Source organism: Ovis aries, chromosome 2 (assembly GCF_016772045.2).
Source record: "Ovis aries strain OAR_USU_Benz2616 breed Rambouillet chromosome 2, ARS-UI_Ramb_v3.0, whole genome shotgun sequence".
In the NCBI taxonomy this organism is placed as follows: domain Eukaryota; kingdom Metazoa; phylum Chordata; class Mammalia; order Artiodactyla; family Bovidae; genus Ovis; species Ovis aries.
In genome coordinates this window covers 248842548-248862738 of record NC_056055.1, presented here as the reverse complement: position 1 = coordinate 248862738, position 20191 = coordinate 248842548, and the positions used below count along the sequence as shown (strand labels likewise).

The 20191-nt window shown below is 53.0% G+C and overlaps 1 long non-coding RNA gene across 4 annotated transcripts in view; it reads left to right on the top strand.

Annotated features, from left to right (window-relative positions):
• The first annotated feature begins 1352 nt into the window (after window positions 1-1352).
• Window positions 1353-20191, top strand: part of LOC121818794 (uncharacterized) — a 38049-nt gene continuing 19210 nt past the window's right edge. Inside the window, exons 1-6 of one of the 4 annotated variants that reach the window (XR_009599691.1) lie at window positions 1353-1430; window positions 1537-4536; window positions 5407-5566; window positions 6350-16079; window positions 16294-18678; window positions 18854-18967. This is a non-coding gene — a long non-coding RNA (uncharacterized LOC121818794). Of the gene's footprint in view, window positions 4537-5406; window positions 5567-6349; window positions 16080-16293; window positions 18679-18853; window positions 18968-20191 lie in introns of all 4 variants that reach the window. The other 3 variants (XR_009599689.1, XR_006058918.2, XR_009599690.1) reach the window with 3 other exon arrangements.

Genomic DNA, 20191 nt, shown 5'->3' with positions numbered 1-20191 from the left:
GACCCTGGGCCCCTTACTATACTCCCCTGGATCTCGGTTATCTCATGGATAAGACCCAGGTGATGAGGCTGAGCCTATTCCTGTTTTCTCAGGCGTCCGTGCCTTGAGCCCAGAGGCTGGCCCAGAGGGTGTCCTCGGGACGGAGGAGCTTGTGTGAGGCCGGACTCTGGCCCGCGCATCTCTGGCACCCTGTTGCCTCAGCCGGTGCTCAGGATGGCTGGTGCTCAGGATGGCCGCAGAGTGTCCCGGGTGTGCGGGCGGGAGGGGCCGTGGAGGAGCCCCGGGGTCTCAGAGCCGGGGGAACCCGGCGCCCCAGCCCCTCTCCATTAGGGCACGGCGTTGTTCAGCGGCTCAGTCGTGTCCGACTCTGTGCGACTCCGTGGGCTGAAGCCCGCCAGGCTCCTCTGTCCCTGGGCTTCTCCAGGCGAGAGCACTGGGCGGGTTGCTGTTTCCTACTCCAGGAAATCTCCCCGACCCAGGGGTCTAGCCTGTGTCTCTTGCATTGCGGGCGGATTCTTAACCACTGATGCGCCAGGGAAGCCCAGTCAGAGCATATGCCTTTTTATAATAACGTCAACATCAGTTGGGTCCTTGTTAAGTACCAGGTACTTCACAGGAATGCAGTTAACCCTTACAAACCGTTGAGACGGTTCCTTGTTGCAGGGGGAGACATGAAGCCCGGAGGCGGTGCAAACTGCCTAAGGTCACGCAGCGAGCTAACAGTGCAGCGGGACTTAGACGCAATTCTGAGTGACCCCTGAGCCTGGGTATGTATGTGGGTATTCGCTTTCTATTGTGAAATAGATCATTATAGCTTCACAGGAAGGAACCTGCCTGCCCAGTGCAGGAGCTGTAAGAAACACCAGTTCGATCCCTGGATCGGGAAGATACCCTGGAGCAGGAAATGGCAACCCACTCCAGTGCTCTTGCCTGGAGAATCCCATGCACAGAGGATCCTGGTGGGCTACAGTCCACGGGGTGGCAAAGAGTCAGACGCGGCTAAAGCTACCAAGCACACATTTATTTATTTGCTTTTCATTGTGAAATCATGACAGCTTCACAGGAAGTTGCCAAATAGTAGAGAGCGGCCCTGGGAACGTTCACCCAGTTCCCCCCGATGCTCACATCTTACACAACCGTGATGCAGTATCAGGACCAGGAAACTGACGTTGGCACACACACTTATTGTTCTCTGCCAGCTTACATCCAGGGGGAGAGTTGTGTAACCGCCACAGCCATCAAGATACGAAGCTGCCTCGCAGCCGAAAGATCCCCCACCCCCGCCCCCCGTGTTAACCTCTTTAGCCACACCCACACCGCCCCTACCGCCAGCCCCGCCTGATCTGTTCTCCACCCCTATAGTTTTGTTGCAGGAGGTTCTGTGTTTTCCGAAAGATCTTACAGAAAAGCCCGAACACACCTTTTGCCCAGTAAGTGGAATCATGCACTTAAGGCTGACTTGTCCACTCCGCACGCTCCCCTGAGATCTCCCTCGAGCGGCTCTGTGCCACGGCAGTTTGCCCCTCTTTCTAACAGGCTGTACTCCATGGTACCTACGCCCCGTTCAGCCAAATAGAGGACGTTTTGCCGATTGCCAGTTTTGAGCTATTACAAATAAAAGTGCTATAAACATTTGTATAAAGGCTTTTGAGTAAAGGTAAGTTTTTGTTTCTCTGGGATAAATGGCCTGGGAGTGTGATCGCTACATCGTAAGGTAAGAGTATTTTGTTGTTGTTTTTTTTCAAAGAAACTATCAAACTCTTTTCCTGAGTGACCCTTCTATTTTACATTCCAACTAGCAACGTATGAGAGCTCTTTCTCCACACCCTCACCAGCATTTGCGGTTGTCACTATCTTTTTTTAAATTGAAAACTATCTTTCTTATTTTAGCTGTTCTAGTAGGAAGAGGCAGTGATGTCTCATGGTAGTCTTCATTTACGCTTCCCTAATCGCTAGTGACGTCAACCATATTTTCATGCTTATTTGCCATTAGTAAACCCTCTTCAGAAATATCTTTTGGGAATTCCCTGATGACCCAGTTGTTAGGACTTCGATGAAGGCCCAGAGTCGATCCCCAGTTTGAAAACTAAAATCCTGCATGGCCAAAAAGGAAAAAACAAAAAAACAGAAATGTCTCTTGCCCATTTTCAAATTGGGTTTTTTTTCTCTTGAGTTTTGAGAGGCTTCCCCCCACCCCTGCCCCAGTTATGAGTCCTTTGTGAGGTCTGTGGTTTACAAATATTTTCTCATTTTGATGAAGTCCAGTTTATCAATTTTTTTCTTTCATGGATTTTGCTGAGGACCTTAGTCCTGGGTGTGAAAGACAGTCGCCTATGCTTCTAAAGGTTTTATAGTTTAATGCTTTACCTTTAAGTCTGTAATCCATTTGGAGTTGACTTTTGCATGCTTTTTACAATTTATTTTTGTATTGCAGTATAGTCGATTTGCAACGCTGTGTTCATTCTGTACAGCAAAATGTTTGCACGTTTTTATATGAGGTGTGCGATTTAGGTCAAGTTCTTGGCTTCAGTATCATTTGTTGAAAGTGATTCCTTTTTTCTAACCTTTTTTAAAATTGAAGTTGATTGCCTACCATTTCCAGCGTGGATTTAAAAAAAAAAACACAACACTCGGCCACCTCCTGCCTTTATTTGTGATCCCTGCAGGATTTTGTTTGAAGAAAAGATTGCACTCCTAAAATAATTTGAAAACGATTAAACAAAAAGATGCCAACGTTACCCTGACTCTAAGTATCTGATTAATTAGTTCCGAGCTAACAAGCCTTGGGTCATGCCTGAAGGTCAGCAGAAAAGGGATTCCCGGGTTCCTGGCCTCTGCTGGGTCCCCTTTCTCACTGTCTGGGGCCTCTCTCCCTAGAAAAGCATGTTCTCTGCCTGGAGGTTCATTTGTGGGACAAACGACATCCCTTGCCTGGGGCAAGAGGCGGGCAGCCCCCAGGAGAAGAGCTGTTAAGAGCCGGTAATTTAGCTGCGGGGGCGGAAGGAGATCAAGGGAGGAAACGAGCCCGGAGGACTGGGGCGGGGCTTCACAGTGAGAATCTAAATACTTGCCTCCACCCTCCGGCTCTTTCAAGCTGGAGAGAATTCCAGCCACTCAGGGCAAGAGGTGAAGTAGGCAACCAAGGATGAGATGGTTAGATAGCATCATCTGCTCAAAGCAAAGCCCGGGAGACCTGAAGGGCGGGGAAACCTGGCGTGCGCAGTCCTTGCGACCGCAGGGAGTCGGACATGACTTGCGACTGAACAGTGAGGCCCTGATTGAGGCAGGAGCATTCACAGAGCGCCGGAGGGGCGTGTGGCGCCACTTGCCTCCGCACCCTTCTCCCCAGACACATGGGGTGCTCCAGGGTTAGCCTCGCACCAGGGGCGGTCCAGACTCCCCTGGTAACCAACGCCTCTCCCCTTCCTTCTCTGCCGTCCCTGCCAACTGCATGGAGACCTTGAAGGCTGCCTGTCAAAATCTCTTGGTTTCGACCAATACAAGGCAGCTAAAAACCATGGACTCGGAAGGCCCCTGTTTCCAACGGTAGGATGCTTTCAAGTTCGCAAGTCGGTCTTCTGCCTCGGGTCTCAACCGTCTGGTGAGGGCGTTGGTCACAGATTATTATGCCAGGTTTACAGATGGGAAAGCTGAGGCTCAGAATGGTTACGTTCTGAAAGTTAAAGAGGAGAGTGAAAAAGTTGGCTTAAAGCTCAACATTCAGAAAACGAAGATCATGGCATCCAGTCCCATCACTTCATGGCAAATAGATGGGGAAACGGTGGAAACAGTGTCAGACTTTATTTTTGGGGGCTCCAAAATCACCGCAGATGGTGACTGCAGCCATGAAATTAAAAGACTTACTCCTTGGAAGGAAAGTTATGACCAACCTAGATAGTGTATTGAAAAGCAGAGACATTACTTTGTCAACAAAAGTCTGTCTAGTCAAGGCTATGGTTTTTCCAGTAGTCATGCATGGATGTGAGAGTTGGACTGTGAAGAAGGCTGAGCGCCGAAGAATTGATGCGTTTGAACTGTGGTGTTGGAGAAGACTCTTGAGAGTCCCTTGGACTGCAAGGAGATCCAACCAGTCCATTCTAAAGGAGATCAGCCCTGGGATTTCTTTGGAAGGAATGATGCTAAAGGTGAAACTCCAGTACTTTGGCCACCTCATGCGAAGAGTTGACTCATTGGAAAATACCCTGATGCTGGGGAGGGATTGGGGGCAGGAGGAGAAGGGGATGACCGAGGATGAGATGGCTGGATGGCATTACTGACTCGATGTACGCGAGTCTGAGTGAACTCCGGGAGTTGGTGATGAACAGGGAGGCCCGGCGTGCTGTGATTCATGGGGTCGCAAAGAGTCAGACACGACTGAGCGACTGAACTGAACTGAACTGGACAAGTGACAGGAAGGAGTTGGTGAGAAATGGCCCAAGACCTTCAGAAAAAGGAAAAGCACTCAGAGAGATAAAATTCAAGTTAAGAAGTTCTTAATTCTGGGAGTTGAGAACCTGTTCTGCACTTGAACCCCTGGTAAGCAAAATGTTATCCCCTTCCCGGGAGGATTTTGCTCTGTTCATTGGTAGATCTGTGTTTGAAAAATTCTATTCAATTATTACTTTAGAATTTTGTAAACCAACACTAAAGCATTTGTGAAAATCGATTTTCCCTCATTATATGAGTACCCACATAGGGTCCCCAAGGGTGACTCTTTGTTCAAAAAGCCAAAAATATTTACAATCTGGGCCTTTACAAAGCAAAGTTTGCCAACCCCAACTGCAGAGAGAAACTTGAGCTTAATGCAAATGTTGGAGGAGATGGGAGAGCGCCCAGGTAGAATGATGAGGAAGGGGGTGGCAGACCCTTTGTCCCTGGGCAGGGGAGGGTGCCCTGGCGGGGGAGGGGCGAGCAGCTGTAAGGAGTGGGCACGGCGCTGCTGTTTCCCCGAAGAGCCTGCCACGGAGAAAGCTCCAGGTCCAAAGTGGCATCACTGGCGCTAAATAAAGCCTGTGGTACCAGACCTAGACGTCCTACCTGGCCAAGCTGCAGTTTCAGCCTCTCCCAGAAAGGTAACCTTCATCCACCACCCTGGAGTGTTCCGGTCAGCACCTCTGAGGTCATCTGTCCTGTGGGACCTCGCCATCCCCCAGGGGAAGAGGCGTCTTCGTGATAAAATCCCTGCCGCTCCTCCCTCCACCCCAGAAGCCATCCTCGCCTAAAGTGAAACTCTGCTCTTCCCCTGCGGGCGTCAGTAGCTCCCCCGCTCCGCCCCTCTTCCCGTAAAAGCCTAGCATTTGTCTGCTCCCCCGAGTGGCCTTCCAGATGCTGGGTGAGCTGCTGTGCCATGTAGGGATCCTTGACTAAAGCCAGGTCTTCAGACTTACTTGGTTGAACTCTTAACAGCGCTTTCACGGTGACTGCCCCCTACAAAGTCCCCATCACGCCCGTTGCACAGACTCCTGGCCTGCAGGGCGGTGTCGTCAGGACCCTGCTTTCCTGCCAGGAGACTGAGGCTGAGAAAATCCTCACAGCCGGTGGGAGGCAGAGCCAGGACCCTGTGAAGGTTAGTTCTGTGTGCCAGGCTGGGAGCAGGGGCGCGCAGATAGCCAGTGAAAACATGAATTCTGGGTGTGGTTGGGAGCTTGTTTCCGGAAAAGACGAGCGTTTGAACTGATAGACTCTGAAGAGCAGCCTCAGCCTGGTGAATGGCTGCCATCCAGACCCCCGAGGGCCGAACAGAACAAAAGGGCAAACGGCTCTCTCTGCAGGAGTGGGGACCGCCCAGCTTCTTCCTGCCTCCATCACTAGCACTTCAGACTCATACCCAGACTTACGCGGTTGCCCCCATCAGGCCCTGGGCTTGTTAGTCACTCGGTCGTGTCCGACTCTCTGTGACCCCCCCATGGACTGTAGCCCGCCAGGCCCCTCTGTCCATGGGATTCCCCAGGCAAGGATACTGCAGTGGGTTGCCATTTCCTTCTCCAGGGGATCTTCCCGACCCGGGGATCAAACCTGGCACTATCCACCTGCTTTCATGAGCCTCCAGCCTGCAGACAGCAGGTCATGGGACTGCTCAGCCTCCAGAACCAATTGAGCCAATTGTGTACAATGAATCTCTGTATTTTATGTCTGTATGGCCTGTTGGTTCTGAGTCTCTGGAGAACCCCAATACAGATTCAAACACAAGACTGACCAGTCTCTCTCCTGGGCCCCAGGCTGTCTCTAGAAGCTGGGTCTGCTCCTTCCTGCCACCCCCTCCCCGCCAGGTTCTGCAGAATACTTCTTAGGCGCTTGTCCTGTGCGCAGGGCCATGCTGAATCCTTCGAAAGCCTTTCCACCCTTCCAGGGTCATCTTTTCCGGAAGCCGTCTCTGATTTACCAGTAACGACAGTGATCACGGTGACGACCACAGGACAGGCCTTGTTTTCTCCTGTGAATATTTTCGCACGTATGTCACACGACAGCGCTTGTGATTTGGAGCTATTGTTACCAACCTTGGTTTACAGAGCGCCCAGAGAGATCACGTGAGTACTCCGCAGTTAAGCGTCTAGTAATATAGGATCGGAACACAGGTCCCTCTGGTTCCAAGTCAGCGATCTCTACCGCACACTCTATTGCTTCTGGAAAACAATGAGCAATTTCTCACGTGTGTGTTCAAACGTTTCAAAACCCTGTCAGGTGCTTCACAGGTTCTATGACATCATCTTCAGAACAGTCCGAGGAGCCTGTCTTAGCATCGTTCCCACTGCTGGTTTTCTGATGCTCAGAGAGCTGGACGGAGTTCTCAGAAGTCGCACGACAGTTTCAGCAGAGGGACTTCCCTGGCGGTCGTGGGGCTGGGACCCCGCACCTTGGTCCTCCTCCTGAGGACCTCGTGAAACCTCCCTGGGAGAGTCCCCCCGGTGCACTGCGTCCCCGGGAGTCCCCCGCCCTCCAGACGGTGGGTCCCGGTTTGCTTCCTCCTCTGCAGCCAATCAGCCTCCCGAAACCTCTGCCTTCCTCCCAACCGGCTCAGCCCAGGACACCCTGAGTCCTGGGAACCTGGAGAACCGTGGGTTTGGGCGTGAAAGTAAATACGAGAAGCCTTTGGAGAGGCACCCAGTTCAAACTTGCTTTGCTGGGCACGGCCCTCAACCCAGGGTACCACGGGCTGGGGGCATTCCCAGCTTTCCACCTGCCGGCCTGGCCGTGCCAGGGGCCAAGAAGGGTGCTTCAGGCAAAATACCTGCCTGCGAGAGTGGGCTTCCTAGGTTCCTCTAGGGGTACACGTAAGGCCTGGACCAGGGGCAGGGACACTGAAGTTCTCCTGGTCAGCAGCTCTGCTGACTCAGAGAAGCCCGGGAAATCTCCCCGTCTTAGGAGTCAAACTGAAATAAGAACCTCGAACAGAAACACAGACTTCCTTCAGTCCTTACTATGCCGTGCGCTAGAGGACGGCTCTTTCCCAAACCACTTCATGCGTGTGTGAAAAACAAGCTCTGGATCAGTGACTAAACAAAGTCACAGGGCTTGTTTGCACTTAGGGGCACTGTTTCAGGCTTATTCCCAGAAGGAGAATTACTGGGGCAGAGGGCATGCCTGTTTTTAAGGCTCCTGATGCAGACTGCTCCCCGAAAGAGCAGGGATGCTGCGGGCTCTGCCAGAGCAGCACGCGTTCCTGGCATCATCACTGAGTGTGAGCTCAGCCCCCTGGTCGTGTCTGACTCTCTGTGACCCGTGGACTGGAGCCGTCAGGCCCCTCTGTCCATGAGACTCTCCAGGCAAGAGGACTGGAGTGGGTTGCCATGCCTTCCTCCCCTACCCAGGGATCTAACCCAACGCTCCTGCATTGGTGGGCGAGTTCTTTACCACTGGTGCCACCTGGAAAGTCCCATCATCACTGGTAGATGCATTTTAAATTCCTAACACCAAATACTCCACACACCTAGCATATCTTTATTGAATATGTAAAGGGAATACCAGACCACCTGACCTGCCTCCTGAGAAACCTGTATGCAGGTCAGAAAGCAACAGTTAGAACCAGACATGGAATAATGGACTGGTTCCAAATCGGGAAAGGAGTACGTCAAGGCTGTATATTGTCACCCTGCTTATTTAACTTCTATGCAGAGTACATCATGAGAAACGCTGGGCTGGAGGAAGCACAGGCTCGAATCAAGATTGCCAGGAGAAATATCTGTATCCTCAGATATGCAGATGACACCACCCTTATGGCAGAAAGTGAAGAGGAACTAAAGAGCCTCTTGATGAAAGTGAAAGAGGAGAGTGAAAAAGCTGGCTTAAAGCTCAACATTCAGAAAACTAAGATCATGGCATCTGATCCCATCGCTTCATGGCAAATAGATGGGGAAACAGTGGAAATAGTGTCAGACTTTATTTTCTTGTTGTCCAAAATCACTGTAGATGGTGATTACAGCCATGAAATTAAAAGACACTTACTCCAAAAAAAAAAAAAAAAAAAAAAGACACTTACTCCTTGGAAGGAAAGTTATGACCAACCTAGACAGCGTATTGAAAAGCAGAGACGTTACTTTGCCAACAAAGGTCCGTCTGCTCAAGGCTATGGTTTTTCCTGTGGTCATGTATGGATGTGAGAATCGGACTGTAAAGAAAGCTGAGTGCCAAAGAATTAATGCTTTTGAACTGTGGTGTTGGAGAAGACTTTTGAGAGTCCCTTGGACTGCAAGGATATCCAACCAGTCCATCCTAAAGGAGATCAGTCCTGGGTGTTCATTGGAAGGACTGATGCTGAAGCTGAAACTGCAGTACTTTGGCCACCTGATGTGAAGAGCTGACTCATTGGAAAAGACTCTGATGCTGGGAGGGATTGGGGGCAGGAGAAGGGGATGACAGAGGATGAGACGGTTGGATGGCATCACCGACTGGATGGACGTGAGTCTGAGTGAACTCTGGGAGTTGGTGATGGACAGGGAGGCCTGGCGCGCTGCAGTCCGTGGGGTTGCAGAGTCGGCAGGACTGAGCGCCTGAACTGAAAGGGTAGACGTGTGGCGCCTAGCACTTGCTGTATAAAGGTTTTGCTGCTTCTACAGAGTTTAACTTGGTTATTTAAGCCTCATAATGGTTCTATGAAGTCGATGGTCTTTTTATCCCGCTTTCCCAGATGAGGAAGCTGAGGCACCGAGGTCGGAGGCTTGGCCAGGGAGAACGCCCCTCTGGCGCTTCCAGACGTTTCTGCTGCCCCAGAGGCAGGCCCTCGGGGCTCTGCCTGGGCTCCAGCTGCTGTGTGGCGTTTGGGGAACTGTCCCCGGGAAGAAGGGAAGTGGCAAAGGGCAGGGGCTGCTCTTGTGAGTTTCTGTCCCCTTCGTGCTGCCTGTGGTTCAGTCCCGCAGACTGCCGCTGCAGCTGCTCTGCCCAGGCACCTGGCTGCTCAGGACGGGAGGGCGTGCGGGGGCCGGTCCCGCCGCCGCAGCCACCGTGGGCTTCACCCCAGGATGGCGTTTCTTTCCTCAGTTAGAAGTCTTAGATGGTGGTTGTACACATACATGAAACATAACACTGACCATTTTAGGCATTCTGTTTTTTTAGAAATGTTTTGTTTTTCTGGGCGTCAACGAGCCGCTTGTGGGATATTGGTTTCCCGACCAGGGATGGAACCCAGGCCCTCCTCTGAAATGAGCGTGGGGAGTGCTAACCGTTAGACAGCTGAGGGGTCCCCGTGTTAACCATTTTGAAGTGTTCAGAGCAGCAGCATCGAGTTCAGTCACATTGTTGAGTAACCTGCACCACCAGCCGTCTCCCCAACTTTCGCGTCTTCCCAGACTGAAACTGCAAACCCGCAAAACAGTAACGCCCGCCTCGGGCCACCTCCCTGCTACATTCTGTCTCCGAGGCTTTGACTGCTCTAGGACACTCACATAAGTGGACGTGATGGCCAAAAAAAAAAACAGTCATTTTGAAATATGGAAAGGACGCAGCGATCACTGAAGCGAAGAGCGGGGGGAAGGACGGTGCGATGAGCCGCCCCTTTGTATGTGCGTGGCCGCTCACAGCAGCAGTTCCTGGGAGCCATCGGAGCAACCGCTGCGGTGAGCCGACTGTGCTTTAGAAAAGAACAGCAGCACTGTTGTGCTTCATGGCAAGGGCTCTAGCACGCTGAAGGCGATGCGAGATCAAGGGGGTCTCCTGTGGTTAAGACTCCGTGCTCCCATTGCAGGCGACTCAGTTTCGACTCCTGATCGGGGAACCAAGATCTGGCATGCCAAGCAGTGCAACCGAGAAAAGGTGGGGAAGAAAAAGGTCATCAACTTGGCACGGCCTGAGACCAGACTCGGTGGGCTTAGTTGAAGACATTTTCCAGACCTGTGAACAGGGAAGCTCTTTCCTTCCAGTTTTATGGAGATGTAACTGACCTACATGGGCTCCCCTGGGAGCTCAGTTGGTGAAGAATCCACCCGCAATGCAGGAGACCTCGGTTCAGTTCCTGAATTGGGAAGATCTGCTGGAGAGGGGAGAGGCTACCCACTCCAGTATTCTTGGGCTTCCCTTGTGGCTCAGCTGGTAAAGAATCTGCCTGCAGTGAGGGAGACCTGGGTTCAATCCCTGGGTTGAGAAGACCGCCTGGAGAAGGGCTACCCACTCCAGTATTCTGGCCTGGAGAATTCCATGGACTGTATAGTCCACGGAGCCGTAGAGTTGGACACGACTGAGCGACTTTCACTTCATTTCCCGATTGACATACAGTGCTGGGTAAGTTTACGGTATACAGTATCATGATTTGACTCGCATCTGTGGGACTTACTTTAACCAACCAGCTGCAGACCCAGGGCCTCGCTTGGGCCTCTCCATGGTGGTGCTTTTCCACGATTCCCCGTGAAGCGCTGCGAACCCTGTTTGTGGCACGGAAAGCCCCTGACTTCACACTCAGAAACCCACAGGCTGTGTCTCTCTGCCGCCCTGCCTCCCCTGCCCAGCCAGCTAGTGACTCAGCCAGGCAAAGACATCTGACATCCGGGCCCACCTCTTGGCGGGTGCTGAGCCGATAGACACAACCAAGCCAAAAGTCGGGAAGAAGGATTTATTCCTCAGAGCAAATAGGAAGAACCCTGGGGATCTCTCCCAAAGCAGGGTCTCCCCAGACAGCAAATCTGGGACGTTTTAAGCTAAGGGTAGATGCCGATGCGTGAGAGGGCTAGAGTAGAGAGTTCAGCGCAGAGTTGGGGCGAAGGTCGACGAGAGTCCGGGCTCAGCTGGTTGAACTCGGCATCGTCCCCTCCTCTACCTGGTGGGGGCCTCAGCTCCCGCAGAACGCACCCATGTATCCTTATGTGGGGCCTCGCTGGTGGTCCAGTGGTTAAGACTGCACTCTTCCACTGCAGGGGGCATGCCTTTCATCCCCGGTTGGGGAAATAGCATCTAACAAGCTGCTAGGTAAGGTCAAAAAAAAAAAAAAAAAGACACGTTATTGTGTAAATCCCTTGAGGAACCGGCTTGAGGCTGCCCTACTGCTTCCGGCCCGGCTCCTCCTTCATTTCTGCATTTTCTCCCTGAAGAGCTTTAATTACTGGGATGGGCTCCTGGGCTAGCACTGTGGAATGGCTCAGGCCAAGATGCGTTCTCTTGTGTCAAGAAAGCCTTCCCTGGCTCTCTTTGTCCACGGAACTCCGCTACCTTACCTTCTTACAGTAATGTCTTCCCTCTGAAGAGCTTTATTTTTAAAAACTGAAAGACAGCCGTTTTGGCTGGCTTCGTTGTGGTGATGACCTGTGAGAGTACCTCAAGGAGCAGCCGCTAAACCTCAAATTCTCCTTGCTCCGGGGCTGCGCCCTCAGAAAGCAATTTAGTTCCTGCCCAGGAGGGACCTAAATGCCAAACACAGATGGACCAGGGGCCCAGAACAAAGCTGGCAAACAAAGGGCAGCTGTTTTGAGAAATCATCGTAATTAAAGCTCCCATTTCCTGTGCTTTTTCTAGGAAATGTTGAGTACTTAGCACATAGTATTTTATTGAAATCAGGCATTGTTCCTTCCAGGAGAGAGAAGCTCCGAGAGGTGAACTGATTAAGGTGAGCTCAGGTTTGGTAAAGAGAGATAATGATGGTAATGACGGTGACTAGTATGGATCGAGCAGTTACTGGGTGCTGGGCTAAGTTTCATGTACTATATGTGCGTGTGTCTGCGAAGCCCCTCAGCCCCTCCGAGTCTTTGTGACCCCATGGACTGTAGCCCACCGGGCTCCGCTGTCCATGGGATTCTCCAGGCAAGAACACTGGAGTGGGTTGCCATACCCTCCTCCAGGGGTTCCTTCCGAACCCAAGGATCGAACCAGGGTCTCCCACTTTGCAGGAGATTCTTTACCGTCTGGGCCGCCAGGGAAGCTGTATGTAGCATGCGTGTATCTGTTATGGGTATATGCGCACGTGCACGTGCCTGCTCAGTCATGCTGACTTTGCAATCCCATGGGATATGGCCCGCCAGACTCCTCTGTCCCTGGAATTTCCAGGCAAGAACACTGGAGTGGGTTGCCGTTTCCTTTTCCTGGAGCAGGGAGGGCCTCTCTCAAAGCAGCATCTGTGATCCTGGGCGGAGCTAGGACTTGACCCTAGGTCCTCCGCACCGCCGGTAGTTAACCTTTGGCTCACCCTGATCCCTGACCTCTTTGCTGAGTCTAAAGCCTTCCCTCTTCCCAGCCACTCTGTACTTGTATAACACTATCCATTTGTGTGTGTGTGTATATATATATTTAAATCTATTTATTTGGCTGCCTCGGGTCTTAGCTGCTGCACTCAGGATCTCCCTTGCATCTTGCAAGATCTTTCCTTGTGGCCCAAGGACTCCCCAGTTGTGGTGGGCAGGCCTGAGAATGCGGGGGCTTCCGTAGTCGCGGCTGGCGGCTTAGGCTGCTGTGTGAGATCTTCGTTCCCTGACCAGGGATCGAACCCTCGTCCCCAGATCGCGAGGGACCGCTGGACCAGTGGGGACGTCCCAACACTGGCTGTTCGATCTGGGCAGACCTGAGTTTGATCTCAGCCTGGAGCTGGGATGGGGGCCTTCGGGATTTGCTCCTCCGCCTGAGAACCGTGGGTCCTCCTGACTCCACCAGGGACGGCCCCTCCATTCCCCGGGTGGAGAGACGCTCTCTGGACAAAGCCTGAGAGACGGGCCGGCTCCTCGCACGTATTTGTAGGTTTGGCCACAATCTCCACGCGTTTGGGATGGTGGAAAAAACGGGCCCCATGTGTGAATTTTACACCTGATCTCTCTTTTTAAGAGCAGTTTCAGCATTTTTTGGAAACTGCTTTTTCTACCTTCCAGTTCATTCGTGCCAGCTGGGGGATTAACCCTTTGCTCTCCCATCCCTCTCTTCCTCTGATGGAATCCTTCCCTCCCTCCCTTGCTTTTCTCCTGAAGACTCTCTCCCCCAAGGGGACGTTTACACGCAGTGAAACGCATCGGTGCTGAGGCACAGTCTGATCAGTCTAAAAAAATCTTTAACTGGAGGATGACTGCTTTACGGTGTTGTGCTGGCTTCCAGCGTGAACAGCGTGAATCACCTAATATGTGTCAGTCGCTGTCGTGTGCGGCTCCTCGTGGCCCACGGACTGTAGCCCACGAGGTTCCTCTGCCCATGAAATTCTCCAGGCAAGAGTACTGGAGTGGGGAGCCGTTCCCTTCTCCAGGGGGACTTCCCGACCCAGGGATCGAAGCTGGGTCTCCTGCATGGCAGGTGGATTCTTGACTGTCTGGGCCCCCAGGGAGGCCCCCAACCGACCGTAAGTACACATGAATACCCCCTCTCGAGCCTCCCTCCCGCCGCCCGCTACCAGTCCGATTGGCTCTGACAGTTGCGTGTGACAGGTAGGTCTCACCCTTGTCAAGGCACGGCCCGTGCCAGTCGCTCCAGAAATTCCCTCTGTGCCTTCTCTCCCTCGTGCACCTGGAGGAGGGCTCTTGCCAGACGCCTGGCCAAACACCTGGGTGGCTCAGCGCCTGTTCTCCAGGGTCCTGGGGCGAGGGCCTCAGCATTAACCTTCACCGAGCTGCCTAGATTCAGACTGGGGACCCAGGTAAGGGGAGAGGGGCTAGCGAGAGATAGAGAAACAGCCCAGCAGAGGGCTTTCCTGCCAAGCGGAAGGTGCCTGGAGGAGGCCCGGAGCCCAACCCATCAGGAGTGCGTGTGCCTGCGTGTGTAAGACCTGGGCACGACGATGCACGCGGCTGAAGGGAAGAGGGACTGCCCCGGACACGGTTCAAAGCTGTGAGGAGGACGTCCCTGGGGTCCGGCGGCTACGACTCCGTGCTCGCAACGCAGGGGCCCAGGTTCCGTCCCCGGTCAGGGAACCAGACCCCAAATGCCGCCATGAGGCTGCTGGAGCAGGCGATTAAATGAATGTCAGAAACGACGGTGGCAATGGGGAGAGACTATCGCAGTATGCAGAGAGAATGACCTCGACTCTGAATGCATCACAGGTGGGGTGGGAGGGGAGGGGAGGTGGTTTCAGGAGTGGGTTTATAGCCAAGGAGTGGAGTGAGGCAGGTCAATCGGTTTTCTTTAACAGTGACCCCTACCAGGACGGGGAGGCTCCCCTGATCACTCAGGACATTTATTTGCACCGGCCCAGGAGTATTTCCACAAATGGGAGAGCAGGCGGCCCTATATGTAAATTGTTTGGGGGGGGCGGGAGTTGGGAGGTAGAGATGGCGGAGGGGACGGTGGAACGCAAAATTGAAATGTAAGCAGTGTTCAGAGTCAAGGCGAATATCTGAGAATTAACTTGACCTGAAGGGAGCAGAATATCCTACCCCCAAATAGGCCATTTCGGCATATTGATTATTTTGAATGAAACTTATTTGAGAAACAGCCAGTGCAAGAAAGACACTCTGCCTTTCTCGGTTCCCTGAAAGAAGGAAATAAGTCTCCCAGGTGGAGTGTGCTCCCTCAGCGAGGAGGGTCAACGGTGGCATCTTATCGCAGGAGGGAATTCAGGGCTGAGAAGGCGGTGTAAAGAAACCTTGTTGGACTTCCCTGGTGGCTGAGCGGCAAAGAGTCTGCCTGCAATGCAGGAGAGGCAGTTTCCATCCCTGGGTTGGGAAGATCCCCTGGAAGAGGGCACGGGGTCCCACCCCAGTGTTCTTGCCTGGAGAATCCCATGGACAGAAAAGCCTGGTGGGCTACAGTCCACAGGGTCGCACAGACTCGGACACGCCTGAAGCGACTGAGCGCGCGCGCAGAAATGAACCTTGATGCTTCCTCACTGGTTTATCAGCCCAAGCCCAAGCTTCTGGGTCTTGTCCGTCCTTCACAAGCTGTTTCTTTATCTAAAGGTATCGAGGCTTCCTGCTTCCGTCGCTGCTTTGAGTCTCATACTTTCCTGAGTTCCTGTAGATACGAAATTAAATTTGTCTTTCTCCCGTTCATCTGTCTTATGTCAATTTAATTATTAGACCAGCCAAAGAGCCTAGGAGGGAAGAAAGGAAAAGTTTCCTTCCCTACACGTGTTTTCCTTCCCTTCTTCCAAAGCACCACCTGTCAGAAGTATTCCTTTGACCGTTATTTATTGGACCGCGAGCCACACACTGTTCTGGCACCAAGGATACAGCAGTGGCCGATGCAGAGACAGGCCCTGCCCTCGCGGGCTTCCGTGTGTCGTGGGGAGATGGACAGCGTGCAGGCCTTCCCTGGTGGCTGAGCAGTAAAGAATCCACCTGCAAAAGCCTGCCAATTGCAGGGCACATGGGTTTAATCCCTGGGTCAGGAAGATCCCCCCGGAGAAGGAAATGGCCACCCACCTCAGTATTCTTGCCTGGAAAATCCCATGGACAGAGGAGCCTGGCAGGCTACAGTCCACGGGGTCACCAAGAGTCAGATAAGACTTAATGACTAAACAGTAAGAGACAGTAAACAAGATAAAGACGTGACTTGTGACCTGACTGAGGGAAGGACGCAGCTAGTGGGAGGGGAGAAGAGTGCCATGTGGAAGGTTTATAATTGCAGACAGGGCTGCGCAGGGACAGTCTCGCTGGGAAGAAGACGTCCTGGCTATGGAGCTGGCCAGGAAACAGGAGGATGCCTGTGGGAAAACACTGTGAAAAGGGAACAGGAGGCACCAAGGTCCTGAGGTAGGTGCGTGCCTCCTGTGTTGAGCATCCGCAGTCAAGAAGGCTGTGTTGTTGCGGGAAGGGGGACCCCCATTCCAGGGCCCGAGAGGGGGTTCTCCTGCCAGGCTCCTCTGTCCATGCGATTCTCCAGGCAAGAAGACTGGAGTGGGTAGCTGTTCCCTTTTCCAGGGGATCTTCCCGACCCAGGGATCCAACCTGACTTCCTGTATTGCAGGCGGACTCTTACCCGTATGAGCCTCCAGGGACGCCCGAGAGAAGCAGGTAGGTCATCTAGGGCTTCTGGCATGTACTCTGAATGGCAGGGCGGCTCCTGGAGAGCACTGAGCCGAAGGCGGACATGCTTCTGTTATCTTTCAAGTGGAGCCCTTTGCTGTGTTGAGGAAGGGCTGACAAAGATCCACACAGTCAAAGCCATGGCTTTTCCAGCAGGATGTGAGAGCTGGACTGTAAAGAAAGCTGAGCACCGAAGAACTGATGCTTTTGAACTGTGATGTTGGAGAAGACTCTTGAGAGGCCCTTGGACTGCAAGGAGATCCACCGAGTCCATCCTAAAGGAAATCAATCCTGACTATTCATTGGAAGGACTGATGCTGAAGCTCCAATACTTGGCCACCTCTCCGAAGAACCGACTCCTTAGAAAAGACCCTGATGCTGGGAAAGATTGAAGGCAGGAGGAGAGGAGGGCAACAGAGGATGAGATGGTTGGATGGTGTCATCCATTGACTCAGTGGACATGAATCTGAGCAAACTCTGGGAGACAGTGAAGTGCAGGGAAGCCTGGCATGCTGCAGTCCATGGGGCACAGAGTCAGAGGCACAAAGGACTACTCAGAGTCGGACATGACTGAGAGACAGAAGGGGGTCGGCAGGGAGATCAGTTAGGAGACCGAGGTGAAATCTAAGGAAGGGCCGCGCACAGGGAAGGCGGTGAGAGAGGGTCGCCTGGAGATGCTGTTGGAAGGTGACGCCGTTTGCGCTCATTGGCTGCAGGGTGTGGGCCAAGAACAAAAGGATGTCGGTGGAAACACGGAGTCCTTGTCATCAGCGGGGAGGGGAGCCCCGCCCAGTGGCAGCAGGTTGAGCTGGGGGGGTAAGGGGAGCAGATTGGAAGAGGGGCCCTCCTGGGAGCTCAGTTTGGGACCTGCTGGTGTGAGATGCTGTTGGACACCAAGTGGAGAGTCTGAGCAGGCAGCTGGCTCTCAGAGTCCGGGGTTGGGGAGAGGCTCAGAGGTATAAACATGTGAGTCATAGCTTCGGCGTAGGCACACTATTTAAAGCCTTGAAATTACGTAGGAGCTTCAAAGGAATAAAACCTCGGATAATAGCATTGGAAAGCGTCTCAAAGTTCTGCCCATCTGATGCTCGAGTTTTACAAGGAAAACAGCGGAGCCCAGAGAGGGGAGGTCCCTGGCCTCAGGCCACACAGAGAGCTGGTGGCGAAGCTAGGGATGAGGCCTTGGCTCCTTGATTGCTGAGCAGAGCCTCTTTCCCATACCCATCTGTCACCGCACTTTTTATGACGGAAAAGGTTCCCGGCCTCTAACCCTTTGCTGTTTCACTTCATGGCAGAGCTCAGGAGGTCATCAGAGAGCTGAGATGCTAAGATGACCCTTTACAGCCACCTGGCAGGTGGGGGACGAGGGACTTCCGACCCCTGGTCCAGCGCCCCTTGTTCCCCAGCCCCTTCTGTGCCCCCTCCTCCAGGAAGCCAGCTGTCTCTCGTGCCTGGACCATCCCTGGCTCTTCTCCGTCCTCTGCTCATCTCACCTCGCACTGGGCTCCGGGTCTTTGTCACTCTATGTCTGTTTAGTCTTGACGAAGGTTCTCTCCTTGGCCAAACTCTGTGCGGGTTCCTCTGAGCTGTCCCGTCGCGTGGGCTCTGACTTGGGGCTTGCCTCTGCTCTGTCCTGCTTTCTCAAGAATCCTGCTGAGTTAGTTCAGCCAGGATCTGCCCCTGATGTTTGGTCAGCCCCGACGTCTGACTGGGTGCCTCTCCTCCACCTCCTCCCGCTGATGTCAGATCGCCCTGACCCGCCTTCAGCAGGAATCCTGCCAGGTCTGTGTCATTCTCTGATTTATAACAACACATATACATTAGGCTTTTCTCCTGCTTCTGGCACGGAGCTCTAAAACCCTCATCATTTCTTATAAAAGAGCCATGGGGGCATCTTTTGTTATAATATTTACTTTTGTTACTTGGTTCCTGAAATATTGAATAGCTCCAGAGGAATAAACCCTGAAGGAAATGCCCACTCAGTCCTCCTGCCTGGAGAGTCCCATGGACAGAGGAGCCTGCTGGGCTGCAGTCTACGGGGTCGCAAGCGTCGGACGCGGCTGAGTGACTAAACCACCACCAGCTGGATAAAGGAAATGGATGTCTTTTGTTGCTCATAACGAGCTCCTTTCAACCCATACCTGACTTGATGTTAATAAGGTGACTTTTGGAAAGCCCCTAAGGACGGGGGCTGGTTGCCAGGGACACCAACTAAGATTAGAAGGTTGGCACTTTCAACCCCACCTCTCAGCTTCCCTCCTGTGTACCGGAAGGGGAGCGGTTCAGGAGACTGAGTTCACTTCGCAATGGCCAGTGGTGGAATCAGGTATGTGTGTGTCATGACGCCTCCATAAAAGCCCAAGAGGGTGAGGTTCAGAGCTTCTGGGCTGGTGAACGCAGGACGGTGCTGGGATGGAGGTGCCCCCTCCTCATATCTCGCTTTATGCATCTCTTCCACTGGGCTGTTCCTGACCGGTGTCCTTTTATAATAAATCATCCAGCTCCAGGAGCTGGTGATGGACAGGGAAGCCTGGCAGGCTGCAGTCCACGGGGTCGCAAAGAGTTGGACACGGCTGAGCGTCTAAGTAACAGCAACATAATAAATCGGGCGCCTGGTAAGGAGCGCATTTCCCTGAGCTCTGTGAGCCCTTCTAGCCAATTACAAAACCCAGGGCGGGGCTTGTGGCAATCTCTGATTTACGGTCTGTGGGTCAGAAGCACAGACAGCAACCTGGACGTCAGTTAGTGTCTGAAGTGTGTGTGAGTGGCTTCTTGGGTCTGAGCCCTTAACCTGTGGGATCTGATGCAGATTCTAGGTGACCAGTGTCAGGGTGGAGTTGAACCGGCGGCCTTGAAGCTGGTGTGGGAGAATCACGTGGTTTCGGATCCTGCCTCCCACTCCCAACACACACACCCCACATTTGGTGGGAGTGCAGAAGTGTTCAGAGTGTTGTGTGTGTGGTTGGGGGGTGTAAGGGAAAACAACAGTGGTTTTTTTCTTTATAGTCCTGAATCCCCCCAAGCCCTGCTGCTCCCTCTTAGGAATTTTCTCTCCTCAGACCCCACCGCGCTCCTTGGCTACACGTTCCCACTTCCGGTTGTATTCTGAGTTGAGAGTTGGGAGGTTTCTTCCTCTCTTAGTCACTAAGTCGTGTCTAACACTTTTGTGACCCCGTGGACAGTAGCCCACCAGGCTCCTCTGTCCATGAGATTTCCCAGGCAAGAATACTGGAGTGGGTTGCCGTTTCTTTCTCCAGGGGATCTTCCCGGCCCAGGGACTGGGCCCAGGTCTCTTGCGTCTCCTGCACTGGCAGGCGGATGCTTTACCAGGAGCCACCCGGGAAGGCCTGTCTTGCAGTAGGCCCTGAGTACAATCTGCCCGTCTGTTCTGTAACAGCTGCTGTGCAAATGCTTTCTTTTACAGGAGGAGCCGTCTTGTAGGAAGGGTGTCTGTGATGATCTTGCAGGAATAACCCCCCAGGGGCGGGACCCTGGTGGTTGATCACGTTTGTAAACTGCACGAGGCCTGGCCCAGCACCGGGGATGTGTGAGTGGCCCCAAGAAGATTTGGAAGGTCGACCTGCCCCATCTGGTGGTCCACAGCCATGCTTTTGGGCTGACATGTCTGTAGCCACTGGTGAAGGAGGACGTGTCCAGTAGCCTTCTCAGTCCCTCGGGCCAAGGCTTGGGTGTGAGCACAGGCATTTGGGGGTATTTTTTTAATTGGAGCATAACTAACGTATAATGCCGTGTTAGCTTCTAGTACAGCAGAGTAGCTCAGTCATACATATTCTTCCTCACTGTGGTTCACAGCAGACGAGGGACGCGGTTCCCTGTGC